At 44.5% G+C, this 25,275-nt stretch overlaps 2 protein-coding genes across 5 annotated transcripts in view; both read right to left on the bottom strand.

Annotated features, from left to right (window-relative positions):
• Window positions 1-23,712, bottom strand: part of LOC111973309 (nebulette-like) — a 33,192-nt gene extending 9,480 nt beyond the window's left edge. The window contains exons 1-12 of one of the 3 annotated variants that reach the window (XR_011480896.1): window positions 23,391-23,712; window positions 20,892-20,989; window positions 19,305-19,413; window positions 18,732-18,851; window positions 18,418-18,524; window positions 16,241-16,351; window positions 8,312-8,422; window positions 7,535-7,642; window positions 6,718-7,280; window positions 4,817-4,922; window positions 4,041-4,138; window positions 3,154-3,252 (exon numbers count right to left, since the gene is read on the bottom strand). The gene's annotated coding sequence lies outside the window, so the exon portion shown is untranslated. The remainder of the gene's footprint in view (window positions 1-3,153; window positions 3,253-4,040; window positions 4,139-4,816; window positions 4,923-6,717; window positions 7,281-7,534; window positions 7,643-8,311; window positions 8,423-16,240; window positions 16,352-18,417; window positions 18,525-18,731; window positions 18,852-19,304; window positions 19,414-20,891; window positions 20,990-23,390) is intronic. The other 2 variants (XR_002878550.2, XM_070446610.1) reach the window with 2 other exon arrangements.
• Window positions 1-25,275, bottom strand: part of LOC111973308 (LIM zinc-binding domain-containing Nebulette) — an 81,175-nt gene that overhangs the window by 13,985 nt on the left and 41,915 nt on the right. The window lies entirely within an intron of this gene.

Here is a 25,275-nt window from a genome sequence, read left to right as displayed (position 1 = left end):
CGGCCACTATACCTATTTTGCCAATTGGCCTGGTTTACCACACAGAGCCCTGCTGATCCGTCTGTCGACATATTCAGCACGAGGGTGCCACAACAGACTTTCTTCCGTCGCGACGTCCTTCTAAGGCCCTTCTGCTATCTGCTAGCCCCGGCCCTCTAGCTGCCTAAAGCCACTCACTGGACTCCCATGATTACTCAGCTACGCATGCCTCTCCCTAACGTCAATATGCATTGTCCATTGCTGTTTTGGTTAGTATTTATTGCCTTATTTCACTGTAGAGCCTCTAGCCCTGCTCAATACGCCTTAGTGAACACTTTAATTCCACCTCCAACACATTCGGTGACATCACCTGGTTTAAATGATATTCCTAGAGACAATATCTCTTTCATCGTCACTCTATGCACAGGTTTACCCCCACTGTATTCACATCCTACCATACCTTTGTCTGTACATTATGCCTTAAATCTATTCTACCACGCCCAGAAATCTGTTCCTTTTACTCTCTSTTCTGAACATACTATGCGACCAGTTCTTTTAGCCTTTAGCCGTACCCTTATCCTACTCCTCCTCTGTTCTTCTGGTGATGTGGAGGTTAATCCAGGCCCTGCAGTGTCTAGCTCCACTCCCATTCCCCAGGCGCTATCATTTGTTGACTTCTGTAACTGTAAAAGCCTTGGTTTCATGCATGTTAACATTAGAAGCCTCCTCCCTAAGTTTGTTTATTTCACYKCCCTAGCACACTCTGCCAACCCGGATGTCCTAGCCGTGTCCGAATCCTGGCTCAGGAAGACCACCAAAAACCCTGAAATTTCCATCCCTAACTATAACATTTTCCGACAAGATAGAACTGCCAAAGGGGGCGGAGTTAGCCTGCAGAGTTCTTTCTTAATATCCAGGTCTGTACCCAAACAATTCGAGCTTCTACTTTTAAAAATCCACCTTTCCAGAAACAAGTCTCTCACCGTTGCCTTCCCATCTAGCTACCCCAACCCCGGTCAACAGCCCTGCACTCCCCACAGCAACTCGCCCAAGCCTCCCCAATTTCTCCTTCACCCAAAACCAGATAGCTGATGTTCTGAAAGAGCTGCAGAATCTGGACCCCTACAAATCAGCTGGGCTAGACAATCTGGACCCTCACTTCCTAAAATTATCTGCCGCCATTGTTGCAACCCCTATTGCTAGCCTGTTCAACCTCTCTTTCGTATCGTCTGAGATTCCCAAAGATTGGAAAGCTGCAGCGGTCATCCCCCTCTTCAAAGGGGGAGACACTCTAGACCCAAACTGSTACAGACCTATATCTATCCTACCCTGCCTTTCTAAGGTCTTCGAAAGCCAAGTTAACAAACAGATTACCAACCATTTCTAATCCCACCGTACCTTCTCCGCTATGCAATCTGGTTTCAGAGCTGGTCATGGGTGTACCTCAGCCACGCTCAAGGTCCTAAATGATATCATAACCGCCATCGATAAGAGACATTACTGTGCAGACTTATTCATCGACCTGGCCAAGGCTTGCGACTCTGTCAATCACCGTATTCTTATCGGCAGACTCAACAGCCTTAGTTTATTTAATGACTGCCTCGCCTGGTTCACCAACTACTTCTCAGATAGAGTTCAGTGTGTCAAATCGGAGGGCCTGTTGTCCGGACCTCTGGCAGTCTCTATGTGGGTGCCACAGGGTTTTCTAGGGCCGACTCTCTTCTCTGTATACATCAATGATGTCGCTCTTGCTGCTCGTGATTCTCTGAATCCACCTCTACGCAGACGACACCATTCTGTGTACTTCTGGCCCTTCGTTGGACACTGTGTTAACTAACCTCCAGACGAGCTTCAATGCCATACAACTCTCCTTCCGTGGCCTCCAACTGCTCTTAAATGCTAGTAAAACTAAATGCATGCTCTTCAACCGATCACTGCCCGCACCTGCCAGCCCGTCCAGCATCACTACTCTGGACGGCTCTAACTTAGAATATGTGGATAACTACAAATACCTAGGTGTCTGGTTAGACTGTAAACTCTCCTTCCAGACTCACATTAAGCATCTCCAATCCAAAATTAAATCTAGAATCGGCTTCCTATTTCGCAATAAAGCATCCTTCACTCATGCTGCCAAACATACCCTCGTAAAACTGACCATCCTACCGATCCTCAACTTCGGCGATGTCATTTATAAAATAGCCTCCAACACTCTACTCAACAAATTGGATGCAGTCTATTACAGTGCCATCCGTTTTGTCACCAAAGCCCCATATACTACCCACCACTGCGACCTGTACACTCTCGTCGACAAACCCACTGGCTCCAGGTCATCTACAAGTCTCTGCTAGGTAAAGCCCTGCCTTATCTCAGCTCACTGGTCACCATAGCAGCACCCACTCGTAGCACGCGCTCCAGCAGGTATATCTCACTGGTCACCCCCAAAGCCAATTCATCCTTTGGCCGCCTTTCCTTCCAGTTCTCTGCTGCCAATGACTGGAACGAATTGCTCATATCTCCCTCACTAGCTTTAAGCACCAGCTGTCAGAGCAGCTCACAGATCACTGCACCTGTACATAGCCAATCTGTAAACAGCCCATCCAACTACCTCATCCACATACTGTATTTATTTATTTATCTTGCTCCTTTGCACCCCAGTATCTCTACTTGCGCATTCATCTTCTGCACATCTACCATTCCAGTGTTTAATTGCTATATTGTAATTACTTCGCCACCATGGCCTATTTATTGCCTTAACTCACTTATCTTACCTCATTTGCACTCACTGTATATAGACTTTTTTTTCTTTTTCCCCCCCCTACTGTATTATTGACTCTATGTTTTGTTTATTCCATGTGTAACTCTGTGTTGTTGTTTGTGTCGAACTGCTATGCTTTATCTTGGCCAGGTCGCAGTTGCAAATGAGAACTTGTTCTCAACTAGCCTACCTGGTTAAATAATATATATATATTTTTTTATCTCCTTTTCATTAACAGTGACTGAAGGGGAATGCCAGAACAGTATCGAGATGCATTGTCTTGTCCCAATACTCGTAAATCATCTCCTTCCATTGTCTCCTTTCCTAATTTAATTTCCTTCATGGTTGGAGACAAGCTAATTCTCCAGTCAATGGTACAATACCTGGCTTTAAAAAGACAACAGTAGTTGACATCTTACCTGGCTAGTGAGTTTGGAGGCCACATTGGCATGCTCGATATCAGACCTTCCCAGGACATCAGTGTAGCTGTAATGCTTTGTTTTACTCCTATAGGCCACCTGTGAAACAGAGAAACAATGTAAGCAAAGGCATACAGGCACATACATGCATGCACGTAGGCACTCACAGACACATACACAGAGATCAACAACAGACCACACAATCAAAACATGTCCCCAATATATGAAAAGGCTAACTTCGCTCTATTCTCTGCTACATACTGTTATGTACATGGGCCTCCCTCTAAATGATGCAGATTGTGTGTGTGTGTGTGTGTGTGTGTGTGTGTGTGTGTGTGTGTGTGTGTGTGTGTGTGTGTGAGAGAGAGCACAGCTGGGGACTGGGACTGTTGTTGTAGTGGTGGTGTTGAATGTTTTATGAATGTTACTACCCACACACACACCCTCTCCTACACACCACCAGCAAAGTTGTCTGTCCCACTGTAAACTAACTACCGCTTTGAAGGCTTAATGAAGCCTTCATAAACCCTTTATAATGCCTATATAGATGCTTCAGAAATTATTAACAAGCAAATACCTTATGCTATATAAAGGGTGCTGAAAAGGTTGAAACATAACATGTAAGGAAATGTTATCACCCTCTATATAGTATGACGTTGCTTAGACATGATTGGTGAACATCCATGTAGTGCAGTGATGCAGTGCATGTAGTGAAGACTTCAGAATCCTTAATGAGTTGTAGTTAATTTAGAGTGTGTGACCCACTTGTCTAGGCTTGAGACTAGAGTGAGGTAAATCAACACCATGTCCAACACCTTTTCTTTAAAAAATATATATATTTTACTGTAAATGCACTTTAGATAAAGTTTGATCTGATTTGAACTCACGTTGCAGGCCAGTTCATTGGCCTGTTTGGCATTCAAGATATCCGGCCTGTCTGTCAAAGTGGTGAAATTGTGTTCTGTTTTCCCATTCTGTAGTTGACCTGAAGGCAGGAGGAGGGAAGGACATGGAGGGATGATTTCATTTTTATTTTTTTATTTTTTTGCATTTCAGAGGCATTCATTCAATCATCRTCTTTTGTGTACTGTAACATTCTGTGTCAATGTGCTGTCTCTTTCTGTAACATAGACACCCCCAGAACAAGAGGGTTTTCAATGGGAACGATCAGTGGCATCATTTGGCCCCCTTTTCCCTGGGTGATGTCGATGCATACTGACATCTCTCAAATGAGCAAAGTGGCCAGAGGGCCATTGGAATCCATTGCGAGATATTGGCACACAAACATCTCTAACCTCAACCAAGCATCATACATGTGTGTATGCAGCATGTGGATAAAATCTGTGTTTGGATGCACTTGATTTGTCCATTGATTCATACCCATATTGACAAAAACTTCAGACAAATGTATTCCATACAGCACAGGCGACAACATCTAGCTAGCCTAACCCAGAATATTTCCCATTACTGTAGYTTGAGTGGCCCACGGTGGTATAGCTGTTTCCGCTGCTCCTTTAAACACAAGCATGGCAGGTTCAAATCTGGCCGACGCCCTTCTAACAAACTCTCCTCCTGTCTYTCTTATTCACTATCCCTGTTTTAAAAAATAAATAGAAAAAATAATGTTATTTGTATCAGGGGGAAATGCATTGTGGGTAATTACTTTGCTTTTCTGTTTGTTGACTTCCATAGCGTGGGAGACCTCTGGTAAGATCTCCATGGTGATGTAACTGGCCCTTCTCTGCGTTGTACTTGTCCTAGTACAGATTCTGGAGAGGACGACAGGACAGACAGATTTCATATTCAACGTGCTGACTGCACGAGGTTCTTTAACTGATACACCACCCACAGTACATGGGATTTCCATCGGAGTGTGAATCATTTAGCGGGAGGGCGAACGGCCCTCGATGTTAACAATATGCGGCTAAAGATTATTCCGCTCACTATCCAGATACAAAACATTTGATTAAAACCAGGGCACAGAGGTGATGGGACAGTGTTACAGACATTTGGAAAATGGAGCGATGGAAGAATAGATCAAGTGGGATGTGGAGAGATGAAAATGTGAACTTGGTGAATAAAACACTAACTATAGACTCATCACCTCAAACCTCTTATCAGTGTTAGGGACACATGATGCTCCAGACACCAAATTGCTCCAGACCCCTCTGGAGAGAGGAATTCCACAGCGGACACTGGGGGGGCATGCATGCTTCGCACTAAATACACACACACACGCACACGAGAGACAGTGGGCAGACAGAGGGCAGACAGAGGGCAGACAGAGAGGCGACTAAGAGACTGCGCGGACAGAGACTTAGAGCAGACAGAGACCGACAAAGACCGACTGAGAGCAGACTGAGAGCAGACAGAAACCGACTGAGAGCAAACTGAGAGCAGACTGAGACTTAGAGCAGACAGAGACAGAGAGCAGACTGAGACTTAGAGCAGACAGAGACAGAGAGCAGACAGAGACAGAGAGCAGACAGAGAGCAGACTGAGACTTAGAGCAGACAGAGAGCAGACAGAGTGATTGAGAGCAGACTGAGACCTAGAGCAGACAGACAGAGAGCAGACTGAGCCAGTCAGGGGGTGTTTCTGGGACTGGGTCAGTGGCTGTGCCTACAGGGCAGTAGACATCACAGCTGTTGCCCTCAGCCTCACGCCTGGCTGGGCACCCTGATACCCACTCCCCTGTCCAATCTGTTTGTGTGTGTTCGTGTTCCACTCATATTACAGGGAATTCCACCTGGACTGCTGTAAGAGCACTGATCCATCACATAGCTGTGCTATCCTCATTTAGCAGGTGCCTCAGACTTTATGATATTTAGGTACATATAGAAATATTGGACTCAGATTGACTTTTGGATTTAGACACTGGGGAGCTATAGAGAGTGTTATTAGTCAGGTAGTATTGGGGGTGCCTTAGAAATAATGAATAATACAATCAATAATAATAACTTTCTCTGTATCTAGTGTTACCAGAAACTTTGGGTGAAAGTTAGAGGTATAAAGTACTTAGGTAAAAATACTTTAAAGTACCACATTAAGCAGTTTTGAGGGGTATCTGTACTTTACTTAACTATTTATATTTTTGACAACTTTTACTTCACTATGATCTTATTGAAAATAATGTACTTTTTCCCTGACACCCAAAATTACTCGTTAAATTTTGAATGCTTAGCAGGACAGGAAATAGTCCAATTCACGCACTTATCAAGAGAACATCCCTGGTCATCCCTACTGACCACGGATCTGGCGGTCTCACTAAACACACATGATTCATTTGTAAATGATGTCTGAGTGTTGGGAGTGTGCACCTGGCTATACGTAAATTAAAAAAACAAGAACATGGTGCCATCTTGTTTGTTTAATATAAGGAATCTGAAATCATTTCTACTTATACTTTTGTACTTAAAGTATATTTTAAACCAAATACTTTTACTCAAGTAGTATTTTACTGGGTGACTTTCACTTTTACATGAGTCATTTTCTATGAAGGTATCTTTATTTTTACTCATCTATGACAATTGGGTACTTTTTCCACCACTGAAAGTTATTTACCTCGCTCTGTAGGTCAGAGACTAAGTCAGCAAACTGGGTCTCTGTAGTGTGGGGGAGTTGAGCGTACAGACAACAGTATTGGGCCAGTTTCACATTCTCCTTGTACTTGTTATGGAAAGAAGACAAATTGGAAAACTCAATAAGCCCTAGGATGATATTTTCAYTTAAAATACTTATCACAGCATTTATTTCTAAATGTGTATGGTTAAAAACACTGCCKTTATGTGTATCTTAGAATTGGTGAAATATAGCATAGGGCACGTTTGGTCTTTACTTTACCTCACAGGGGTGGACTGGCCGGTTCTTTTCTAGCCTTTTCTGGCCTGTCTAAGTTGTTGTTTCTTTGCGCAAAATGCTAATAATTTGGTTAATAATTGGGGCCTTAAGGAAAAAAAGGGTCCGGTGGGTTAGAAATGCCAGGGACAATTTCTGGTCTCAGTCCGCCCCTGTTGTCTCACTCTGTAGCTGGGAAGCCTCTTCGGTGTGCTGGGTCTCCATAGTTTTGATAAGGTGGAGTCCAGAGAACCTGAAGCCTGTTTCTTCCCTGCCTCCTTGTATTTAGACTAAAAGACAAAACACAACATGATATTATCTCATATATTAGGCAACAGATCATTTCTTATTTCAACATTTACATGCAACTTCTGAATTACAATACGCTTACTAAAATTGTCCTCCAAAGTTAGTCAACAACTTGCTGAATGCATTTGAAAGTCATGCATTTGAAAAAATCTGCTGTGATACCATGTAGGAGTAGTGAGAGTGAAGCTGCTGGTTTGTCATCACACAGTTAGTAGAAAAAACCTGTGAGCCTCACCTGAGACATTTCTTGAGACATTTCTTCAGCAAACTTGGTCTCCATGGTTTCAGGGAGTTGTGTGTACAAGCAGATGGACAGTTCCTGCGTGTCACTTTTGTCATTTTGCTAAAATTGAGCAAAACCCCCCACAAAATTAAGTATTTTTTCAATATGAAAATCAAGATGAGTGAACTGAAACAGAGACAAATTATTCCAATAGTAACATATTCAAAATGAATAACTACACACACCAGTGGAGGCTTCTCAGGGGAGGACGGCTCATAATAATGGCTGGAACGGAGCAAATGGAATGGCATCATACACATGGAAACCATGTTTAATGTATTTGATACCATTCCACCATTCTGCTCCAGTCATTACCTCAAGCCCTTCCTCCCTAATTAAGGTGCCACCAACCTCCTGACACACACGCACACGCACACACACAGATGTCAACATAATGAGATATTGTTTGAGCTATACAGTAGATGGAGTACTTTATGACACAGACAAAGCGTGGAACAGGTATACTGTAGACCGGTCAAAGTCAAACTAAATTAATCTGAGCAGAACACCTCACTTCATAATTCTGATTGCTGCTTGCTTGGCAAATTGTGTGTTCGCTGTTTCTGGCAGCAAGGAATAAAGGTTACTGGAAAGCTTTTTTTTACCGTCCTCTGTGTATTTCACCTGAAAAGGACATCTCTTTGATTTCTGTGGATCCAGGTAATGTGTCTTTTAAATGGTCATTTTTTGCAAAAGGTTTGGTGGCATAAATTTGTCATGATGCCTTACCTCACTGTAAATATCCTGTTGCTCTTTGGCTAGCTGGATCTCTGTCGTTTCTGGAAGCAGGGAGTACAGAGAACTGGAGGTATCCTTTTAGCCACCTTGCTTGTATTTCAGCTAGAGAAGGAACAACAACATCTATGGTGATTACATTCATCAAACACAGGCGTTGGCACAACACCTTAGTGGGAAAAGGAATCCATTTATTCTAAAAGATACTAAAGGTTACCTCATAAGCTGAATAGATCTATATGAGGCATAACGTATTAATGTATGGAATACTGTATCAGTGTAATAAACTATACTTAAACCATATTTGTACACTCCGTATCACAGTATACTGTATATGAATCACAGTTGAAGTCGTAAGTTTACATACACCTTAGCCAAATACATTTAAACTCCGTTTTTCACAATTCCTGACATTTAATCCAAGTAAAAATTCCCTGTCTTAGGTCAGTTAGGATCACCACTTTATTTTAAGAATGTGAAATGTCCGAATAATAGTAGAGAGAATGATTTATTTCAGCTTTTATTTCTGTCATCACATTCCCAGTGGGTCAGAAGTTTACATACCAAATACTAATTGAGTGTAACATTGCCTTTAAATTGCTTAACTTGGGTCAAACGTTTCCACAAGCTTCCCACAATAAGTTGGGTGAATTTTGGCCCACTCCTCCTGACAGAGCTGGTGTAACCGAATCAGGCTTGTATGCCTCCTTGCTTGCATTTGCTTTTTCAGTTCTGCCCACAAATGTTCTATAGGATTGAGGTCAGGGCTTTGTGATGCCCACTCCAATACCTTGACTTTGATGTCCTTAAGCCATTTTGCCACAACTTTGGAAGTATGCTTGGGGTCATTGTCCATTTGGAAGACCCATTTGCGACCAAGTTTTAACTTCCTGACTCATGTCAGCTTCAATATATCCACATAATTTTCCATCCTCATGATGCCATCTATTTTGTGAAGTGCACCAGTCCCTCCTGCAGCAAAGCACCTCTACAACATGATGCTGCCACCTCTGTGCTTCAAGGTTGGGATGATGTTCTTCGGCTTGCAAGCCTCCCCCTTTTTCCTCCAAACATAACGATGGTCATTATGGCCAAACAGTTCTATTTTGTTTCATCAGACCAGAGGACATTTCTCCAAAAAGTACGATCTTTGTCCCCATGTGCAGTTGCAAACCGTAGTCTGTCTTTTTATGGCGGTTTTGGAGCAGTGGCTTCTTCCTTGCCGAGCAGCCTTTCAGGTTATGTCGATATAGGACTCATTTTACTGTGGATATAGATACTTTTGTACCTGTTTCCTCCAGCATCTTCACAAGGTCCTTTTGCTGTTGTTCTGGGATTGATTTGCACCAAAGTATGTTCATCTCTAGGAGACAGAACGCTCACCTTCCTGAGCGGTATGACGGCTGCGTGGTCCCATGGTGTTTATACTTGCGTACTATTGTTTGTACAGATGGACGTGGTACCTTCAGGCGTTTGGAAATTGCTCCCAACGATGAACCAGACTTGTGGGAGTCTACAATTGATTTTCCCATGATGTCAAGCAAAGATGCACTGAGTTTCAAGGTAGGCCTTGAAATATATCCACAGGTACACCTCCAATTGACTAAAATGATGTCAATTAGCTTATCAGAAGCTTCTAAAGCCATGACATCATTTTCCAAGCTGTTTAAAAGCACAGTCAACTTGGTGTAAGTAAACTTCTGACCCACTGGAATTGTGATACAGTGAATTATAAGTGAAATAATCTGTCTGTAAACAATTGTTGGAAAAATGACTTGTGTCATGCACAAAGTAGATGTCGTAACCGACTTGCCAAAACTATAGTTAGTTAACAAGAAATTTGTGGAGTGGTTGAAAAACAAGTTTTAATGACTCCAACCTAAGTGTATGTAAACTTCCGACTTCAACTGTATATGTTACGGTAAATGTGTAAAAATAAACTCATTGAGAGAAGCCTCTTTGGCGTGCTKGGTAAGGTGGCGTAGAGAGCACAGGTTGGTGGCACCTTAATTGGGGAGGGTGGGCTCGTGGTAAAGACTGGACAGGAATCAGTGGAATGGTATCAAATACATCAATAACATGGTTTCCAGCTGTTTGATACCATTCCAATGCTCCGTTCCTGCCATTATTATGAGCCGTCCTCCCCTCAGCAGCCTCCACTTGTAGAGAGAGTCTCGCTTCTCTACTGCCTCCTTATACTTTTTCTAAAACACAAAGTTAAGTTTGTTTTGTTTCCCAGGTCTGCTACATCGTGACATTTTCCCTGAAAATATCCCATTAAAATCTTGAAAAAGTTGGTTACATTTTACGTAGACCATCCGTCATGAGCTACATAACATTGTCACAAGCATGACATAATAGATGTTATTAACAGTCATGACAGTTGATGTCAGCTTATGAAAACTGACATTACACTGACCTTACACTGACCTACATTAGTTTGCTAATGCTAGTTGAGAATAAACACTTGTGGAAAGAGTATTTTTCCCGTCTTCTTAATAGTTGTTCTGATGGACGTAAAAAAAAAGGCATTACACTTATACCTTTAGGTGATGTAATCACATGATGATATGGATTGCATTGGTGAAAATAAGCCTATTGTGTCAGGAAGTTGAGAATACAGCGAGGTTTAAATCTTATTTTTGCATCCCTCTTTATACTTATTCTGAAAACAGAACAAAAGAAAACTAGTGTGTCCAAAAATGTTAAGCAGTACTGAATGTTGTAAAATCATATCATCAGCCAAAATAAGACATGATGCAAAAAAGCCCTGGTAGCATGTAAAGTACAGTGCCTTCAGAAAGTATTCAGACCCCTTGACTTTTTCCACATTTTGTTACGTTACAGCCTTATTCTAAAATTGATTAAATTGTTTTCCCCCCTCATCAATTTACACACAAAACTCCATAATGACAAAGCAAAAACAGTTTTTTAGAAATATTTGCTAATTTATAAAAAAATAAAAACTGAAATATCCCATTTACATAAGTATTCAGACCCTTAACTCAGTACTTTGCTGAAGCACCTCTGGCAGCGATTACAGACTCGAGTCTTCTTGGGTATGATACTACAWGCTTGGCACACCTGTTTTTGGGGAGTTTCTCACATTCTTCTTTGCAGATCCTCTCAAGCTCTGTCAGGTTGGATGGGGAGCGTTGCTGTACAGCTATTTTCAGGTCTCTCCAGAGTTCGGATTCAAGTCCGGGATCTGACTGGGCCACTCAAGGACATTCAGAGACTTGTCCTGAAGCCACTCCTGCATTGTCTTGGCTGTATGCTTAGGGTCGCTGTCCTATTGGAAGGTGAACCTTCGCCCCAGGTCCTGAGCGCTCTGGAGCAGGTTTTCATCAAGGATCTCTCTTTACTTTGCTCCGTTCATCTTTCCCTCGATCCTGACTAGTCTCCGAGTCCCTGACGCTGAAAAACATCCCCAAAGCATGATGCTGCCACCACCATGCTTCACCATAGGGATGGTGCCAGGTTTCCTCCAGACGTGACGCTTGGCATTCAGGCCAAAGAGTTCAATCTTGGTTTCATCAGTCCAGAGAATATTGTTTCTCATGGTCTGAGAGTCTTTAGATGCCTTTTGGCAAACTCTAAGCGGGCTGTCATGTACCTTTTACTGAGGCGTGGCTTATGTCTGCACACTCTACCATAAAGGCCAGATTGGTGGACCTAGCCAGCTACACGTTCAAACAAAGTCAACAACGCAGCCACTGCTAGCCAGCCTACTTCACCGCCAGCAGTACTATATCATTTTAGTCAATAAGATTTTAGTCAATAAGATTTTATTTTATTTTTGCAACGTAAGCTTAACTTCCTGAACATTCGAGACGTGTAGTCCACTTGTCATTCTAATCTCCTTTGCATTAGCGTAGCCTCTTCTGTAGCCTGTCAACTATGTGTCTGTCTATCCCTCTTCTCTCCTCTCTGCACAGACCATACAAACGCTTCACACCGCGTGGCCGCCGCCATTCTAACCTGGTGGTTCCAGCGCGCCACGACCACGTGGAGTTCCAGGTCTCCGGCAGCCTCTGGAACTGCCGATCTGCGGCCAACAAGGCAGAGTTCATCTCAGCCTATGCGTCCCTCCAGTCCCTCGACTTCTTGGCACTGACGGAAACATGGATTACCACTGACAACACTGCTACTCCTACTGCTCTCGCCTCGTCTGCCCACGTGTTCTCGCACACCCGAGAGCTTCTGGTCAGCGGGGCGGTGGCACTGGGATCCTCATCTCTCCCAAGTGGACATTCTCTCTTTCTCCCCTGACCCATCTGTCTATCGCCTCCTTTGAATTCCATGCTGTCACAGTTACCAGCCCTTTCAAGCTTAACATCCTTATCATTTATCGCCCTCCAGGTTCCCTTGGAGAGTTCATCAATGAGCTTGACGCCCTGATAAGTTCGTTTCCTGAGGATGGCTCACCTCTCACAGTTCTGGGTGACTTTACTCCCCCACGTCTACCTTTAACCATTCCTCTCTGCCTCCTTCTTTCCACTCCTCTCCTCTTTTGACCTCACCCTCTCACCTTCCCCCCCTACTCACAAGGCAGGCAATACGCTTGACCTCATCTTTACTAGATGCTGTTCTTCCACTAATCTCACTGCAACTCCCCTCCAAGTCTCCGACCACTACCTTGTATCCTTTTCCCTCTCGCTCTCATCTAACACTTCCCACACTGCCCCTACTCGGATGGTATCGCGCCGTCCCAACCTTCGCTCTCTCTCCCCCGCTACTCTCTCCTCTTCCATCCTATCATCTCTTCCCTCTGCTCAAACTTTCTCCAACCTATCTCCTGATTCTGCCTCCTCAACCCTCCTCTCCTCCCTTTCTGCATCCTTTGACTCTCTATGTCCCCTATCCTCCAGGCCGGCTCGGTCCTCCCCTCCTGCTCCATGGCTCGACGACTCACTGCGAGCTCACAGAACAGGGCTCCGGGCAGCCGAGCGGAAATGGAGGAAAACTCGCTCCCTGCGGACCTGGCATCCTTTCACTCCCTCCTCTCTACTTTCTCCTCTTCTGTCTCTGCTGCTAAAGCCACTTTCTACCACTCTAAATTCCAAGCATCTGCCTCTAACCCTAGGAAGCTCTTTGCCACCTTCTCCTCCCTCCTGAATCCTCCTCCCCCTCCTCCCCCCTCCTCCCTCTCTGCGGATGACTTTCGTAACCATTTTTGAAAAGAAGGTCGACGACATCCGATCCTCGTTTTGCTAAGTCAAACGACACCGCTGGTTCTGCTCACACTGCCCTACCCTGTGCTTTGACCTCTTTCTCCCCTCTCTCTCCAGATGAAATCTCGCGTCTTGTGACGGCCGGCCGCCCAACAACCTGCCCGCTTGACCCTATCCCCTCCTCTCTTCTCCAGACCATTTCCGGAGACCTTCTCCCTTACCTCACCTCGCTCATCAAACTCATCCTTGACCGCTGGCTACGTCCCTTCCTCTTCAAAGAGAGCGAGAGTTGCACCCCTTCTGAAAAAACCTACACTCGATCCCTCCGATGTCAACAACTACAGACCAGTATCCCTTCTTTCTTTTCTCTCCAAAACTCTTGAACGTGCCGTCCTTGGCCAGCTCTCCTGCTATCTCTCTCAGAATGACCTTCTTGATCCAAATCAGTCAGGTTTCAAGACTAGTCATTCAACTGAGACTGCTCTTCTCTGTGTCACGGAGGCGCTCCGCACTGCTAAAGCTAACTCTCTCTCCTCTGCTCTCATCCTTCTAGACCTATCGGCTGCCTTTGATACTGTGAACCATCAGACTCCTCTCCACCCTCTCCGAGTTGGGCATCTCCGGCGCGGCCCACGCTTGGATTGCGTCCTACCTGACAGGTCGCTCCTACCAGGTGCGTGGCGAGAATCTGTCTCCGCACCACGTGCTCTCACCACTGGTGTCCCCCAGGGCTCTGTTCTAGGCCCTCTCCTATTCTCGCTATACACCAAGTCACTTGGCTCTGTCATATCCTCACATGGCCTCTCCTATCATTGCTATGCAGACGACACACAATTAATCTTCTCCTTTCCCCCCTCTGATAACCAGGTGGCGAAATCGCATCTCTGCATGTCTGGCAGACATATCAGTGTGGATGACGGATCACCACCTCAAGCTGAACCTCGGCAAGACGGAGCTGCTCTTCCTCCCGGGGAAGGACTGCCCGTTCCATGATCTCGCCATCACGGTTGACAACTCCATTGTGTCCTCCTCCCAGAGCGCTAAGGAACCTTGGCGTGATCCTGGACAACACCCTGTCGTTCTCAACTCACATCAAGGCGGTGACCCGTTCCTGTAGGTTCATGCCTACTACAACATTCGCAGAGTACGACCCTGCCTCACACAGGAAGCGGCGCAGGTCCTAATCCAGGCACTTGTCATCTCCCGTCTGGATTACTGCAACTCGCTGTTGGCTGGGCTCCCTGCCTGTGCCATTAAACCCCTACAACTCATCCAGAAACGCCGCAGCCCGTCTGGTGTTCAACCTTCCCAAGTTCTCTCACGTCACCCCCGCTCCTCCGCTCTCTCCACTGGCTTCCAGTTGAAGCTCGCATCCGCTACAAGACCATGGTGCTTGCCTACGGAGCTGTGAGGGGAACGGCACCTCCGTACCTTCAGGCTCTGATCAGGCCCTACACCCAAACAAGGGCACTGCGTTCATCCACCTCTGTGCCTGCTCGCCTCCCTACCTCTGAGGAAGTACAGTTCCCGCTCAGCCCAGTCAAAACTGTTCGCTGCTCTGGCACCCCAATGGTGGAACAAACTCCCTCACGACGCCAGGTCAGCGGAGTCAATCACCACCTTCCGGAGACACCTGAAACCCACCTCTTTAAGGAATACCTAGGATAGGATAAAGTAATCCTCCTAACCCCCCCCCTCCCCCTTAAATGAGTTAGATGCACTATTGTAAAGTGGTTGTTCCACTGGATATCATAAGGTGAATGCACCAATTTGTAAGTCGCTCTGGATAAGAGCGTCTGCTAAATGACTTAAATGTAAATGTAAATATTGTCCTTCTGGAAGGTTTTCCCATCACCACAGATGAACTCTAGAGCTCTGTCAGAGTGACCATCGGGTTCCCTGACTAAGGCCTTCTCCCCGATTGCTCAGTTTGGCCGGGCGGCCAGCTCTAGGAAGAGTCTTTGTGGTTCCAAACCTGATGGAGGTCACTGTGTTCTTGGGGACCTTCAATGCTGCAGAAATGTTTTGGTACCCTTTCTCAGATCTGTGCCTTGACACAATCATGTCTCGGAGCGCTAGGAAAATTCCTTCGACTTCATGGCTTGGTTCTTGCTCTGACATGCACTGTCAACTGTGGGACCTTATATAGACAGGTGTGTGCCTTTCCAAATCATGTCCAATCAATTGAATTTACCACAGATGGACTCCAATCAAATTGTAGAAACATCTCAAGGATTCTCTGGAAACAGGATGCATCTATTATTTTTGTAATACATTTTAGAATAAGGCTTGTAACGTAACAAAATGTGGAAAAGTGTAACGAATGTCGTCGGGAGAAGGAGAAGAGGACCAAGGTGCAGCGTGGTAAGTGTCCATATTACTTTTAATAAATACAAAACACTTGAACAAAAACAACAAAACGACAAACGAACAGTTCTGCAAGGTGCAATACACAAAACAGAAAACAACTACCCACCAACACAAGTGGGAACAGGCTACCTAAGTATGGTTCTCAATCAGAGACAACGATTGACAGCTGCCTCTGATTGGGAACCATACCAGGCCAAACACATAGAAACGGACAACATAGAACAAAACATAGAATGCCCACCCCAACTCACGCCTGACCAACCAAAATAGAGACATAAAAAGGATCTCTAAGGTCAGGGCGTGACAAAAAGGGGTCTGAATACCTTACAAATACAGATCCGTAATCCTGACTGTGTGTGTGTGTGTGTGTGAGACTCACCACGCTCTGTAGCTGGGAGGCCTCTTGTGCGTGCTGAGTCTCCAAAGTCTCTGGAAGCTTTAAGTAGAGAGAAGTGGAGAACTGCTGCTTCCCTGCCTCCTTGTACTTGGCCTGCCCGCGCACGCCACACACACACACACACACACACACACACACACACACACACACACACACACACACACACACACACACACACACACACACACACACACACACCACACACACCACACACACACACACACACACACACACACAAAACCAATAGAGTTGAAAATGTGATGGAAATCCATTTAACTTGCATTTTTTATTCGATAGAATTTAACCACAAAAGTATTTTTATGTGCACTACGTCATCACGCACAGCCTTTTAGCCGCAACAAATCCGTTTGCTGGAAATACATCTCTGGTGGGAAAATGTGCATATTGTTTTATGCAGATTTTTGAATATTCGCATGAAAATCTGTCACCAATTGGATGGAAACCGACAGTCGTGGCCCAAAGTTTTGAGAATGACACAAATATTAATTTTCACAAAGTCTGCTGCCTCAGTTTGTATGATGGCAATTTGCATTTACTCCAGAATGTTATGAAGAGTGATCAGATGAATTGCAATTAATTGAAAAGTCCCTCTTTGCCATGCAAATGAACTGAATCCCCCAAAAACATTTTCACTGCATATTCAGCCCTGCCACAAAAGGACCAGCTGACATCATGTCAGTGATTCTCTCGTTAACACAGGTGTGAGTGTTGACGAGGACAAGGCTGGAGATCACTCTGTCATGCTGATTGAGTTCGAATAACAGACTGGAAGCTTCAAAAGGAGGGTGTGCTTGGAATCATTGTTCTTTGTCTGTCAGCCATGGTTACCTGCAAGGAAACACGTGCCGTCATCATTGCTTTGCACAAAAAGGGCTTCACAGGCAAGGATATTGCTGCCAGTAAGATTGCACCTAAATCAACCAATTATCAGACCATCAAGAACTTCAAGGAGAGCGGTTCAATTGTTGTGAAGAAGGCTTCAGGGTGCCCAAGAAAGTCCAGCAAGCGCCAGGACTGTCTCCTAAAGTTGATTCAGCTGCGGGATCGGGGCACCACCAGTACAGAGCTTGCTCAGGAATGGCAGCATGCATGTGTGAGTGCATCTGCATGCACAGTGAGACAAAGACTTTTGGAGGATGGCCGGTGTCAAGAAGGGCAGCAAAGAAGCCACTTCTTTCCAGGAAAAACATCAGGGACAGACTGATATTCTGCAAAAGGTACAGGATTGGACTGCTGAGACTGGGTAAAGTCATTTTCTCTGATGAATCCCCTTTCCGATTGTTTGGGGCATCCGGAAAAGAGCTTGTCCGGAGAAGACAAGGTGAGCACTACCATCAGTCCTGTGTCATGCCAACAGTAAAGCATCCTGAGACCATTCATGTGTGGGGTTGCTTCTCAGCCAAGGGAGTGGGCTCACTCACACTTTTGCCTAAGAACAACAGCCATGAATAAAGAATGGACCAACACATCCTCCGAGAGCAACTCCTCCAGCCATCCAGGAAGTTTGGTGACGAACAATGCCTTTTCCAGATGATGGAGCACCTTGCCATAAGGCAAAAGTTGATAACTAAGTGGCTCGGGGAACAAAAAATCGGTATTTTGGGTCCATGGCCAGGAAACTCCCAGACCTTAATCCCATTGAGAACTTGTGGTCAATCCTCAAGAGGCGGGTGGACAAACAAAAACCACAAATTCTGACAAACTCCCAAGCATTGATTATGCAAGAATGGGCTGCCATCAGTCAGGATGTGGCCTAGAAGTTAATTGACAGCATGCCAGGGCGGATTGCAGAGGTCTTGAAAAAGAAGGGTCAACACTGCAAATATTGACTCTTTGCATCAACTTCATGTCAATAAAAGCCTTTGTGAAATGCTTGTAATTATACTTCAGTATTCCATAGTAACGTCTGACAAAAATATCTAAAGACACTGAAGCAGAACATTTTGTGGAAATTTATATTTGTGTCATTCTCAAAACCTTTACAGTAGCTGTTGACATCAATGCATGACTACAGAAAATAAGTAGAAGTTAGGGTTCACGCCTAAGCTCTTATTTCATTAGCGGTGCTACTGATGAAACAGAGATGTCCTTTAAGTGTGATGAGTGGTGGTCAACGCTGTAGGGCTACTGTATTGTACCTGGCTCTGGAGCTGGGAGACCGCTTGGCATGTTGGGTCTCCAGAGTCTCTCGCATCACAGAGTAGAGAGACCTTGCCTTCTTCTCCACTGCTTTCTTGTACTTCGTCTGAAAGACAATTATTGAAACCAATGTAGGGATTCAAACCAACACAGATAAGTTACATAAACTACGATTGACTTCAGTCCGTATCAAAGGTGTAAACATCTTAACAGTGTAAAATCTTTAAGCTGCTTGTCTCGCTAACATTGTCAATAAAGTAAGAAAATCTATGCGAACTGTGGGTGAACTATCCCCCAAAAGAGAATGGCATACCTGCTGCTCTTTTCACCTGACTTTGCAGTTCAGACACATTTCTGACAGATTGGGTATCCATGGTATCAGCTAGACCGGATAGATGATTTGGGAGATATTTTTCTTCCCGCTCTCTTTGTACTTGGAGGGTAGAAGAAAAGACAAGGAATACATTATGGATTTGGACACTTAATATTATAAACTGGGTGGTTCAAGCCCTGAATTCTGAATGGCTGAAAGATCATGGTATATCAGACCGTGTACCACGTGTATGACAAAACGTTTATAATAGCAATAAGGCTCCTTGGGGGTTTGTGATATATGGCCAAAATACCACGGCTAAGGGCTGTGTCCAGGCACTCCGCATCGCGTCGTGCATAAGAACAGGCCTTAGCTGTGCTATATTGACCATATACCACACCTCCTTGGGCCTTATTGCTTAATTATACTATCAAAAATGACACCATGAAGTCGTGTCTAGCGTGTTTGGGGATACTGTCATATATTCATAAAGATTTTATAACTAGTCATATAAAACTTGCAATGTTCCCATTAGCATTAATATTCATGTCCCTGAGGAAAATTATCGCTCACCTTGCTCTGCGTCTCTGTGAGCGCTCTCTCTCTCTCTCTCCGTCTCCATCGTCTCAGGAAGTTGAGAGTAAGCCGAACCAGAGGAGACTTTCTCACCTTTGTACTTGAACTGTAAAGCAAAGAAATGGATGTGAGTTGAGGTCGGCCTCCGTGCTTCAGCAAACAAAGGAGAATAGGAGGGGTGCTGCTCAACAACAGAGAGGGGAATCCAAAAATAAGGCATACCCAAATAAACTTCTAATAGTGGACTAATTCATGGTAAAAAAGCTTTGGATCAGTCAGATAACACAGGCAGAGATTTGCTTCATCTTAGAAAGCTCAGGCTTTATTCCATTAGATGGACAGGTACACTGACGTTTAATACTGATGTAATGAATGTATTTGTCAGTAACTGGAAGTGTTTCCTCTGAATTACAGTGGGTATCATAAGTATTTTGTTACAAAATTACGATTCTGTCATTTTTTGTCAACGATCTACACAAAATAATCTGTAATGTCAAAATGTCAAAAACATTCTAACATTTCTTACGAATTAATTATACCTTGATATACATTGATTAGATAAGTATTCACCCCCCTGAATCAATTACAGCTGTGAGTCTACTTGGGTAAGTCTCTAAGAGCCTCGCACACCTGGATTATGCAATATTTGCCATTATTCTTTTCAGAATGCTTCAAGCTCTGTCAAGGTGTTGCGGATCATGGCTAGACAGCAATTTTCAAGTGTTTCCATGGATATTCAAGCAGATTTAAGTCAAAACTGTGACTTGGCCACTTAGGAACATTCACTATCTTCTTGGTAAGCAACTCCAGTGTAGATTTGGCGTTGTGTTGTAGGTTATTGTCCTGCTGAAAGGTGAATTCCCCAACCAGTGTCTGGTGTAAAGCAGACTGAACCAGGTTTTCCTCTAGGATTTTTCCTGTGCTTAGCTCCATCCCGTTTCTTTTTATCCTGAAAACTCCACAGTCTTTGCCGATAACAAGCATACCCATTCCATGATGCAGTCACCACCATGCTTGAAAATAAGGAGGCAGTTACTCAGTGATGTGTTGTGTTGGATTTGACCCAACCATAAGGCTTTGCATTTAGGCCAAAAGGTGTATTCCTTTGCCGTGTTTCCTTGTAGTGTAACTTTAGTGCCTTTTTGCATACAGGATGCATGTTTTGGAATATTTTTATTCCACTGTTCTTTTCACTGTCATTTAGGTTAGTAATGTGGAGTAACTACAATGTTGTTGATCCATCCTCAGTTTTTCTCCCATCACAGCCATTGAACTCTGTAGCTGTTTCAAAATCACCATCGGCCTCATGGTGACATCCCTGAGCAGTTTCATTCCTGTACTGCAGCTCAGAAGGACGACTGTACCTTTGTTATGCTGAGAAATGTATTGTGTCTTTGTTGCTTGCCAAGGTAACAATGTGCCAGGAAGAGGGGAGAGGGAGAGCGAGAGAGACAGAGAGAGAGAGACAGAGAGAGAGAGACAGAGAGAGAGAGAGAGAGAGAGAGAGAGACAGAGACAGAGCGAGAGAGACAGAGAGAGAGAGACAGAGAGAGAGAGAGACAGCAGAGAATTATGCCAACTCACCTCAGAGATGAACGCGCGGATGTTCTTGGAATGCTGGAACTCTACATCGGGTATGAAGAGGTTCTGGGCCTTTGGATTTCTCATAAACCTCCTTGTACCTACAGGATAGCAGGAGAGAGGTGTTATGTTTTGTTATTTTGTCTTTCTTGGGCCCACCACCACCCACCTAATTCGATGGACAACGTTATTTTAATAACATGGTGTCATGACAAACAGTAAAATGCTGGTCGATACAAACATATTGTTTTCAACATAAGAGATATCTATATCAGGCCTGAAGAAAGGCTGCTTTTGTCCTAACCCTTTACAGGTGGAAGCCATTACTGGCCATTACAGGTACAAGCCATCACTGGACACTGCAGTGAAACCTGCCACAACCTCCCACAATAACAACAGGATGTATGCATCAGAGAACACAGAGGATAAATCTTACTTACGCCACTTACCATAACACTGCACCTACTGGCAAAGACAGGTTTGGGCAAGGCGGGCTTAAGCAGCCGAGGCCTGACAGAAGAACAAAGCACATAGTGTAGCTACAGTCTGCAAACAGTTAAACACCTGGAGTGTGTCAGCTGATATGTCTGGCTTCATAATGGTTCCAGATAAGCTTATCGCAAGCTAATTAGGTAATGACAAATTACTAATAAGGCAATTTCTATAGGTGACCGCACACTAAGAGCTAATTATTAATGAATACAGTCATTTAAGCGTATGGGTCTGCTTGGCACATTGTCAGACTGTACTGGTTGTGTTACAGTGTATATTGTAGCTATAGCATAAAGGGGACAAAAGCTCAGCTAGCCAATTGTTCCTTGGGCTGATACTGCTTATCAGTGCTTTTCCATATGGACACTAATGCCAACCACTGGCATTGCATTACAAATGGGGGCATATACAGTATTTGACCCGTGGCATTTTGTCAGCATCATTAGTTGGCACAGTAAAAGTCTCCAGAACAGGGGGAATAGAGATGGCCTTTCCATTTATTCAACTAGGGAACTCAGAAGCTGAAGAGAGGAAAAGAGACCCCTCTTGAACATGCAGCAGAAGAAAGCTACGCTGAAGTAATATAGTGTTAATCCTTTATGTCCTGCAACAATGTCTTTCTTCCTGCCAAAAGTATTCAAAAAGCCAGAGTGCCTCTCCACTCTGGTGTTACATTTTATGGCCAGCAGGTGCTAAAAGTTTTATCTCCACTTAGTTGTGTGTGTCTTAATTAGGGAGCACGTTGAGACATGTCGGAATTGTTCTGCATCACAGATGGATACTTTGTAATTATGCAGATTCATGTTGCAAACTAATTGGTTTATTATGTTGAGAGACAACGAGGAAATATTCAAATGGCCATTTGAAAACCTTTCTAACCATCCTGCCCACCCCCCCCTCACTTTTTTTCTCAATAAGGTAAGAGGCAAAATGAGGGGGTGGGGACTTCTAAATGATAAGCAACTGAAATCCAAAATAACTGCCTACGTTATACTTCTCTACATCTCGTTCTTCTTATTTAATGGGAGGGAAGCACACACTCCTTCACTTTGACAGCCATAAAGAACATAAATCATTTAAAGCATCGTATCACCATGGTTACTCTAAAATTACCTTCTGAGTTGGAGTASAGGGACGGAATTATGATCTAATCTACACATTTCTATGCTCGTTTGGTTCCCATTTGCTCTCTAGTTATAGAAGAGACAGTCCTCTACCACTGAGCAAACACTGGTTGAATCAACGTCGTTTCCACGTAGGGGTGCTGAGGGTACTGGAGCACCCCCTGATAAATCAGAATGTTATTTTTTTTTATTCTTCACAAAAGTAGTGCACTGGGCCTTTACTACTCCTGTATGAGCGCACCAAAGTAGCCGTCTCCATAATTTTTGGTTCACATTAGTTGACAACTGAACCAAATGCTAATCTAAACTAGATGTTGAAATTACGTCTGTGTCCAGTGGGCTGTATTGCCTACAGTGTACATTTTAGGACCCCTTCAGCCTCCAAACCCACCTCTCTGAGTTTACCTTCCAATATAAACTCTCTCTCCTAGTGGTGTTGAGCACAAAATACGGCTCACACTCTCATTTCAGTYCAGATGAATTATCCCCAGATTAGGCCACACGCCTCTTCATCTGTGGTGCTGAGGTGTAGGCATGACTAAATCCCTCAAGGGCTTTCCTCCAAACCCTTTACAGGTGGCTACATCTCATTACTGGACACTGCAGTGAATCCTGCCACAGCCTCCCACAACAACAACAGGATACATCAGAGAACACAGAGGAGGAATCCTACTTATGTCGCTTGTCAGAACACTGCACCTCCTGGAGACGTACACACTGGGTCTGCGCAAGACGTGCTTAGCAACCGAGGCCTGACAGGAAAACAAAGCACTTAGCTACAGAAGGTATAATTCCCCTCGCAGCTTCATCAGAAAGACACACAGGCCAGGGCAATGCCAGCCGGCGTTCTCACCTCAGCTTCACCACCTGCGCCACATTCACTCACCGCTGCATCTCCCGACAATGTTTCCTCCAACGTTCCTTCCATCCAGGTGAATGTTTCCTCAGACGTTCCTTCCATCCAGGTGACCGTTTACTCAGACATTCCTTCCATCAAAGTGACCATTTCCTTCAACATTCCTTCCATCAAGGTGATCGTTCCTCTCACATTCCTTCCATCAAGGTGGTCGTTTCCTCTGACGTTCCTTCCATCAAGGTGATCGTCCTCTCACATTCCTTCCATCAAGGTGGTCGTTTCCTCTGACGTTCCTTCCATCAAGGTGATCGTTCCTTCACATTCCTTCCATCAAGGTGAGTCGTTCCTCTCACGTCCTTCCATCAAGGTGATCGTTCCTCTCACATTCCTTCCATCAAGGTGATCGTTCCTCTCACATTCCTTCCATCAAGGTGATCGTTCCTCTCACATTCCTTCCATCAAGGTGACCGTTTCCTCCGACGTACCTTCCATCCAGGTGACTGAAAACAAAGTAAAACACACAAAAGCGGTGGTTTTGAGGCAGGTGATGGACGTGACCAGCCTAAGAGCCTCCTTCAAAGCCTCCTTCACTCATGCTGCCAAACATACCCTCGTAAAACTGACTACCGATCCTACCGATCCTTGACTTCGATGATGTCATTTACAAAATAGCCTCCAACACTCTACTCAGCAAATTGGATGTAGTCTATCACAGTGCCATCCGTTTTGTCACCAAAGCCCCATATACCACCCACCACTGCGACCTGTATGCTCTCGTTGGCTGGCCCTCGCTACATATTCATCGCCAAACCCACTGGCTCCAGGTCATCTATAAGTCTTTGCTAGGTAAAGCCCTGCCTTATCTCAGCTCACTGGTCACCATAGCAACACCCACCCGTAGCACGCGCTCCAGCAGGTATATTTCACTGGTCATCCCCAAAGCCAACACCTACTTTGGCCGCCTTTCCTTCCTTCTCTGCTGCCAATGACTGGAACGAATTGCAAAAAAGCTGGAGACTTATATCTCCCTCACTAACTTTAAGCATCAGCTGTCAGAGCAGCTACCGATCACTGCACCTGTACACAGCCCATCTGTAAATAGCCCACCCAACTACCTCATCCCCATATTGTTATTATTATAATATTTTTTTTGCTCTTTTGCACCCCAGTATCTGTACTTGCACATCATTATCTGCACATCTATCACTCCAGTGTTACTGCTAAATTGTAATTATTTCGCCACTATGGCCTATTTATTGCCTTCCCTCCCTAATCTTACTACATTTACACACACTGTACATATATTTTTTTCAATTTCTATTGACTGTACGTTTGTTTATCCCATGTGTAACTCTGTGTTGTTGTTTTTGTCGCACTGCTTTGCTTTATCTTGGCCAGGTCGCAGTTGTAAATGAGAACTTGTTCTCAACTGGCCTACCTGGTTAAATAAAGGTGAAATATATATTTTTTTAAATAATAATAAGAAAAAAAAGTGTCAGAACGCTTTTCTTTTCTGGCTCAACTCTCCCTCTCGACTCAATGTTGGGTACTCCTTATCACCCCTGCTCAACTCTCCCTCTCGACTCGATGTTGGGTACTCCTTATCACCCCTGCTCAACTCTCCCTCTCGACTCNTCGACTCGATGTTGGGTACTCCTTATCACCCCTGCTCAACTCTCCCTTTCGACTCGATGTTGGGTACTCCTTATCACCCCTGCTCAACTCTCCCTTTCGACTCGATGTTGGGTACTCCTTTATCATCCCTGCTTTTCCGATTTAGACCCCACTTGGGGCATTATTGTTGGTGATACTGTACATGTGTATCAGAGGGCCAGTCTTAAAGGTAGGAAGTTCAGGAAAGGTGTTGAACACTGGAAGGAATATCTCAATCCAGACAACCCCTCTAAAATGTCTA

This window comes from Salvelinus sp. IW2-2015, linkage group LG14 (genome assembly GCF_002910315.2).
Source record: "Salvelinus sp. IW2-2015 linkage group LG14, ASM291031v2, whole genome shotgun sequence".
Classification (NCBI taxonomy): domain Eukaryota; kingdom Metazoa; phylum Chordata; class Actinopteri; order Salmoniformes; family Salmonidae; genus Salvelinus; species Salvelinus sp. IW2-2015.
This window is presented reverse-complemented; position numbering and strand designations above follow the sequence as displayed.